General features: G+C 36.3%; 1 pseudogene; it reads right to left on the minus strand.

Moving 5' to 3' along the window:
- Positions 1 to 5,549: 5,549 nt before the first annotated feature.
- On the minus strand, positions 5,550 to 7,338 carry LOC111784625 (annotated as a pseudogene).
- Positions 7,339 to 8,098: the final 760 nt, after the last annotated feature.

Below are 8,098 nucleotides of genomic sequence, written 5' to 3' on the forward strand. Positions count from 1 at the left end.
ATGTTGTAGCAGATACTCAACAAAATCCTAAGACTACTGTTGAGGAACCAGATGTGGAGCAAGGTTCCAAGACAACAAAGCAAGTGAGAGTTGAGGTTGAGTTGCGGAGAAAATCACCAAGTGATCTTGTAGCAGATACTCAACAAACTCCTGAGGTTGTTGCGGAGAAATCAGCAGTGGAGCAAGTGACACCTGAACTGGTGTTGAGAAGATCATCTTGTACTATCAGAGTACCAGATATGTCTATACCTTCATTACACTATTTGTTGCTGATGAAAGGGAACTAGAGCCCTTTGATGAGACCCTACAGTTGGAGGATACAACCAAGTAGGAGCAAGCCATGGATGATGAGACGTCTAGGCTTCAAAAATGCGTTGTACTGAGGCTGAGTATGTGGCAATAGTTGAAGCTGGAAAGAAGACGATATGGATGACTGACTATCTAGAAGAATGGGCAAGAAGTAGCACGAAGATATTCTTTACAGAGATAGTCAGAGTGTCATACAGTTGGCGAAGAAACCCAGTCTATCATTTGAAGAGAAAACACATAAGACGATACCATTTCACTTGCAGGTTAGTGAAAGATGGTGATGTGTTTGGAGAAGATAGTGGGTGCGAAGAATCCAGCAAACATGTTGACAAAATGTGTTGATGTTGGAATATTGAGGTTGTGCAAAGCCTCAATTGATATGGTGCCATGAAGACCATGAAGATGCTCATGGTCGTTTGAGAATGAAATTCTTGGTTGACTAGATCAGTCTCCAAGTGGGAGAATTGTTAGGTTATGGAGCCTAATGCTTATTTATAGCTTGGTCAACGGTTATATCCGGTAAAGCTCTATTTGGTAAAGCTATATCCGATAAAGTTATATATGGTAAATAGCTATATATAGTAGATGATTAAATCGGATAAAGCTATATATAGTAAATAGCTATATATAGTAGATGGTTAAATCTGGTACAGCAATATATAGTAAATTGAACTATATATATATCCCGTCCGGTAGAGCTTTCAAATGTACTTTCTATTTTCTGTACTCTCTCTTGTTGTACATACTTGAAGTCATCAATAAAAAAATTCTTTTAGCCAGAGTTCTCCTTGCAATTTTCTCTATCCCATTCTTTGTGTTCAGCTAGATCGAGCATGTGCGTTGTTGTGCGATCCTAACAGTGCTATGGTCGTAGCACGTGGCACAAAATCTGGAACTTTATACACCACTGCAGGGTGTATGAATAGAGCTGTTGTTGCTGAGAGTGCTTCAAATTCAAGTATATGGCACAATAGACTTGGACATATGAGCGTTAAAGGAATGAAGATGTCGGCTGCGGAAGAAGTTTTGGAAGGTCTAAAATCTGTTGATATGAGTCCTTGTGAGAATTGCGTTATGAGCAAACAGAAACGAGTTAGCTTCACAAAGACTGCTAGAGAATTGAAGAAAAGTATCGGGACAATGAAGCAAGTGGGAGTTGAGGTTGAGTTTCTAAAAGATTCACCTAGTGATGTTGTAGCAGATACTCAAGAAGCTCATGAGACTGTTGTTAAGAAGCCAGAAACAGATCAAATGACACCTGAGCAGGTGTTGGAAAGATCATCTAGAGCCATCAGAGTACTAGATAGGTACATACCTTTTTTACACTATCGGTTGGTGACTGATGAAGGGGAACGAGAGCCCCTTGTGAGGCCCTACAATTGGAGGATACAACTAAGTGGGAGTAAGCCATACATGATGGGATGTCTAGGCTTCAGAAATGCGTTGCCCTTTCCTCTGTTGAGGCTGAGTACCTGACAATAGCTAAAGCCGAAAAGGAGATGATATGGATGACAGACTATCTAGAAGAATTAGGCAAGAAGCAGCGCGAGAAGATTCTTCAGGTAGATAGTTAGAGTGTCATGAAGTTGGCGTGGAACCCGGTCTATTATTCAAAGACAAAATACAGAATACGATACCATTTCACTCGAAGGTTAGTGGAAGATGGTGATGTGTTTGGAGAAGATAGAGGGTGCAAGTAATCCAACAAACATTTTGCGTTGATGTTGGAACATTGAGGTTGTGCAAAGCCTCAAGTGTTATGGTACAGATTGAGAATGAAATTCTTGGTTGACTGGATCAGTCTCCACGTGGGAGACTGACTGTTGGGGTTGACTGGATCAGTCTCCAAGTGGGAGATTGTTGGGATATGGAGTCTGATACCCAGATCTGGTAGAGATATATTTGGAAGATATTTTGTAAAAATCTGGTAGAGATATATTTGGGAGATATTTCGTAAAGATCATGGAGATATATTTGAAAGATATTTTGTAAAGATTTGATAGAGACAGATATGTTACCTATTTGGGAAAGATTTGATAGAGATATATTTGGTAGATTATATTTTAAATCTTTGGAAGCTATATTTAGTAAATTGAAACCATATATATACCCCATCACCCCATGTATCAAAATGTACTTTTCTTCATTTTGTATTCTATCTTGTTGTACATACGTGATGAAGTCATCAATAATAAAACCTTTAGCCAATATTTCTCATTGTATTTTCTCTCCTGTTCTTTATGTTCATTTTGATTGAGTGTGTGCGTTGTTGAGCAATCCTAACAATTGGTATCAGAGCTAACAACTAGTATCGATCCTAATAGTTCGATTATGCCTCAGGGGAGGGAGTCCCACATTGGCTTATTTAGAAGATGATCATGAGTTTATAAGTAAGGAATACATCTTCGTTGGTACGAGGATTTTTGGGGAAGCCTAAAGCAAAGCCATGAGAGCTTATGGTTGGAGTAGACAATATTATACCATTGTGAAGGTTCGTGATTCCTAACATACTGACCCTATTTAGCTACTTCGGGAAGAAATCTTTCCTAAATTCCTCCGTGGTCCTCTACCTTGTGGGTTAGATAGACATCCCTATTTCTTTCAATCTTTTTTTCCATTGAGATCTCTCCTCAACGAACAACAACTTGAAATATAATCCACACCGACATGAACTCTTCCTTATGTGATTACTCTAATGACCCCTACGTGTTTTCTGACTAATGAATACCATGATGCTCGTTCCTTCTTCACTTTTGTTGACGATTACCATAACGTCAAACCTACAATACTTGACGATGCATTTTCGACCTCCCTCTTTTGGAAATGCAAGTTAACACCAAATGCAACTTGTGTGAGAGTCCTTATTCAATGATGCTACATTCACGTAAAGCTCCACCAAGAACACATCACGTGGGGATGCTAGATTTTGAAAACCTCCACTCCATTTGTTTGTGTTGGCCCATTTGGTCCGTTCCAAGCTATTGAATTGTGGTATTTGGAAGTCAATAAGGGTTTATTTTATTTGTAATAAAACATTATCCATTAATATTATTCGAAAGATTTAAGGTTATTGGTGCAATGTCGAACAATATATAGTAAGATCATATTCAAGAAATAACTTAAATGATCTAAAGTATATGATAAATTTGAGGGTATTATTATAGTAACAATAATATCCTAACAATAAAGGAAATTAGCTCCAATGAAAATAAGCCACACACATGCAAGACTCAACCAAAGAAATTAAAAGGAGGACAAGGATCTTGACCAAGTCATTTCTATACCTTCAAACAAGTAATTTGAAGAAGGCCCTTGGAAAAGGATTGGAAAGGAAAAAAGCAAGTGAAAAGGACAAAAAGGTCATTTTTCTAATTATCATGTTTCTTTCCCAATTGTTAATTCCTTATCTAGAATTAATTTTGCTCAAGAAGGAAAAGATTAATATTTAGAAAGTGGTAAATTACCAAAATACCCCTAAAGTTATGGATAATTACAGATTTGTCATTCTTCTCAAAATCAGCACAAATAAAAACCCCCTTTATTACATGATTTCTTCTTAATATAGATAGATATAGGATCTATGGAGCAATTACTTAGAAGTATATTTTGTACAACAGCCCTTCCTATCTGATAGACAAGGATCCCATGATCCTGAACCGATCTTACCTGGGATTGCAAATTCCAAGTTTGTCTATGAAGAGCATATCTAATTATATTAGTGTCTATAATTGATTTCTTCTGCATAATACTAATCGATACGGTCTCATTGGTAAGTGCTACAAGATCTCGTACATTGAAACCCATGATTATGGAACCGAATCCATTAGTATGGAACATTTTCTTTTCCAAGTGAAATCCCCTAGTATATGAAAGAGTGAAAAGAACTCCCACTATGACCTCCTGACCAAAATCCTTTGAATCTCGAAATCTAGCCGTTGGATCTCCCCCAAAATTGGACACCATCTAGAAACCTCACAGATCATCACGTCCAACGGCTATGATTCATAACCAAGGTCGGTAAGGCTCTGATTGGAGTAGATATTTTCGACGGATTATCCAGAAAGCTCAATCTCCAAATCATGACGATTTTAGATCTCTCAATGTATGTTTAAGCTTCCCCTATAAAGTCTGAAGTTGGGGCAATAGTTTGGAACAAGAATCGAGCAAGGTCAAGCTCTCAATCGTAGGCAATAAGCATTTAGATTTTGGGTCTCCTACTCTCGGATTTCTTCCAAACTCGAGAGCACTTCTCCACCATTTGTCTTCAAACTTTTTTCTATAGTTTCTAAACAAGATTACCCACAAGTTCTATGAAGAAATCGAGTGCTGAAAGTGCCTAGAAACCATTCCCCCAATCAAATATGCTATTAAAGAGCTTAAGGAAAACTCGAAAATCCAATCCGAGGATACACGATAATTCTTTGAGGAAGAACGATCCCAATAAGTTTTTGCACCTCCAAGAAATATTTCCATAGAAGACCACAAAGAGAAATAAGCTCAGAAATGTGCCCAATTGAAGAAAATCAGTTTCGGGCACAAACTTTGGGTCAGTTTTGAATTCCTATCTACGTTCCCTTTTCCTTCAAATTAAGGATTCCTTTAGCTTCAGAGGAAGAAATTGAGTAACTTTGATGAAGGAATCGAGAGCTGAAACATTATAGAACAAGCTACCCAAGAGATCGAAGATCAGAGGTGTTGGGTTACTTGCATAAATCTATAAAATTATTCTTATTCAACCAGCTTAGAGAGAGATCGTATGAAAATTTAGAAATACGATGATAAATCTATAATGTGATGTTTTAAAATTATTTACTAGATATAAATTTTAATTACTTTAAATTTGTAATCAATAATCCCAACTTTTCTTTATTATTACCTTAAATTAATATAATTTGAAAAAGTATTGATACTATTTCCATTGAAACCAACCTCCACAAATAGTATGATACTTCACTCAGGATCTTCTCCTCCTTCAAAAGCAATGTAAGTCTATTGAGTATTACCAACCTATACGTTATTTAATTCACTTTTAAACAATTATGTCATATATGTGTGGTTGACTTTATTATACTATACTATAAAAATAGAATCGATAAGTATTATTTTTCTTAAATGTAAAAAATACAATTATTGGAAACATGCCCAACATCATGGCATGTTGTAAACCGAATTTTGAAAGCTAAAATAACAATGATAGGAAGAATGGTTTGACACTTGAAACATTTGTCGACCTTAAAATATTATTGAATCAGTTGACGGAGTGGTCTAGGTGGCACTGGTTTAGCACAGATGAGAGGGTTTTGCTTTCCAGAAATGGTCGGTTTCACATTTGCACACTCAGACACAATTGGCCCTTCTGTACCACTATAAGTGAGGTCAATATCAACAATTTCCACGTCCTCACATGGATTACTTTTACAGCATACAAGTTTGGCAACCGGAGTAGAAGATGTGCCTTGATATTCTTGAAACTAACTTTGCTAATCTTAATTGTTGGTGGAACCAAGGTTCAAAATAAACATTAATTAATACTTGTTCAAAAGATAATAAGTTGGAAACAAAGGAGGTTCGATTTTAATACATACCTTTCGGTTGCATTGATTCCATGGACAATATTCTTGATCTATGATGATAGGGTTAGCAACATTATCCATTTCAATATCTTCAAAATGCATGTACGAGGCTGGATATGAGACGGCAGAATCTGGCCATGATTTGATCCTGACACCATTTGTAGTACCGATTAATTTGCATTTCTTCATTGTAACTCCTACCACTTCTTTTTCCGTTTTATACTTGCCCAAGCTGCCTATTCTAATGCCATGTCCCCGTCCGAAGTAACATCACTAATGGTTATTTTTCTGTTAGTGTACCCTACAGATATACAATCATCTCCCGTTGCGATTACGGTATCGAGAATGTAAACGTCTTCTGAATCACCCAAGTGAATTTATGGTCTGGTGCAGTAATTTTCAGGTGATCGAAGGTAAGATTCTTGCCCGCCAAAACATTGATATGAAAATTCTTGCTACCCAAGCTGCCTATGCTAATGCCATGTCCCGGTCTGCAAGTAACATCACTAATGGTTATTTTTCTGTTAGTGTATCCTACAAATATACAATCATCTCTCGTTGCGATTACGGTATTGAAAATGTAAACGTCTTCTGAATCACCCAAGTGAATTCCATCGGTGTTGGGACTATGGTCTGGTGCAGTAATTTTCAAGTTATCGAAGGTAAGATTCTAGCCGGCCAAAATATTGATATAAAAATTCTTGCTATACGGTGAAGTTATGTCCTTCACTATCGAATTTGTGATGAAATTGAACTTCAAATTCTGCTCATTTTAAACAAACAAAGAAAAAACACTCCCCGTGTTAAAGCATATAATGCTAACCCAAATTATGAGTTCATTTTATAATTAAACTAGTATGACATTTATCATGGGAAGCTTTTTGCATATTTTCTTCGGGTGGCAATCATTCTTTTCCAACCAGGTGGCAATCATTCTTTTCCCAACCACCTTTTCCTTCTTCAGGTGGCAATCATTCTTTACCCAACCACCTTTTCCTTGGCCATCGAAAACTCGAGTACTAGACAATGTCAAATGATCGACGTATTCCATAACAAGCAACCCATCTCCTTCCGTGTCGGTAGGAGAAGCTTGTAATGTTCCTTCAACTAGAAGCTCAATAGGACTTTTACATGGACCTTTGAGCCTGGATGCACCTAATTGATAAGTTCCTTTTGGAACCAATACTTTACTTGGAGTAGCCGATGCACATGCTTCCTTCCATGCATCTGCTAAAGCCTGTGAATTCAACCCTTTCATTTGAGAAAAATAGTTTGTACAAAATGAAAATTTGGTTTATCAACTTAAACAAATGTACACGTATTTGAGTAATATCAGCACTAGGTTTGGCACCGAATGCCGTAACATCAAAAACACCGCTAGTAGCACCACGGTAGCATTAGACACCAACAATAACGACACAAGTATTAATGCCATAAACTTTGATATCAATCCCATTCTTTCTAGTTCACTCTTTAAACTCTCTTTACATACAAACACAAAAATAACCCATTCAAACTAGCTAAATTTGTTAAAAAATAAGTATGTGGTTTAAGGCAGGCTCTATAATTAGTTTTACCTTAATTGAGGGAGGACTTATAATTAGTTTTACCTTAAACCTGTATTACTGGTTTAGTTGAACATAATTCCTTCATTAAATTTCTACATCCCAAGATTTTCAACAAATGAACCACAACAAAAATTATCCTAAAGAGTTTATCAAAATTTAAAAAAAAAAAATATATATATATTAGTTTTCAAACTCTATATTACTCTCTACCTTTCTTACTTTTATTCCTATCTCACAATGTTTCCTCCTTTTTCTCCAGACAAATATATTAATGAAAATGAATATTTTTTATTTTATTATTATTAGCGTGTATAAAAAATATATTAAAACGATGGGATGGAAAAAAATTTCTTTAGTCATTTTTCAGCAATATTGGTCCGTCGAGGCCTATCAATTCCCAATTGGTTAGTCGGGCTTATCCATTTCCAATCCTAATGGACAAACCCTTGATCCAATTTTGTTACGTGATTGATACATTCTATTGGGCGCACTTGCCGTATATTTTTCAGAATAAGCTCGAGAGAATTTGTAATTTATTTTTTAGAATTCGCTCTAGAATCACATTCATTCAGTATCAATTATCATTAGCGACATATAAATGTATAGAATTTTATCTGTGGTTTTCTTAATTATTCCGGATGAATGGAG

The sequence above is a fragment of the Cucurbita pepo genome, unplaced genomic scaffold, assembly GCF_002806865.2.
Source record: "Cucurbita pepo subsp. pepo cultivar mu-cu-16 unplaced genomic scaffold, ASM280686v2 Cp4.1_scaffold000249, whole genome shotgun sequence".
Classification (NCBI taxonomy): domain Eukaryota; kingdom Viridiplantae; phylum Streptophyta; class Magnoliopsida; order Cucurbitales; family Cucurbitaceae; genus Cucurbita; species Cucurbita pepo.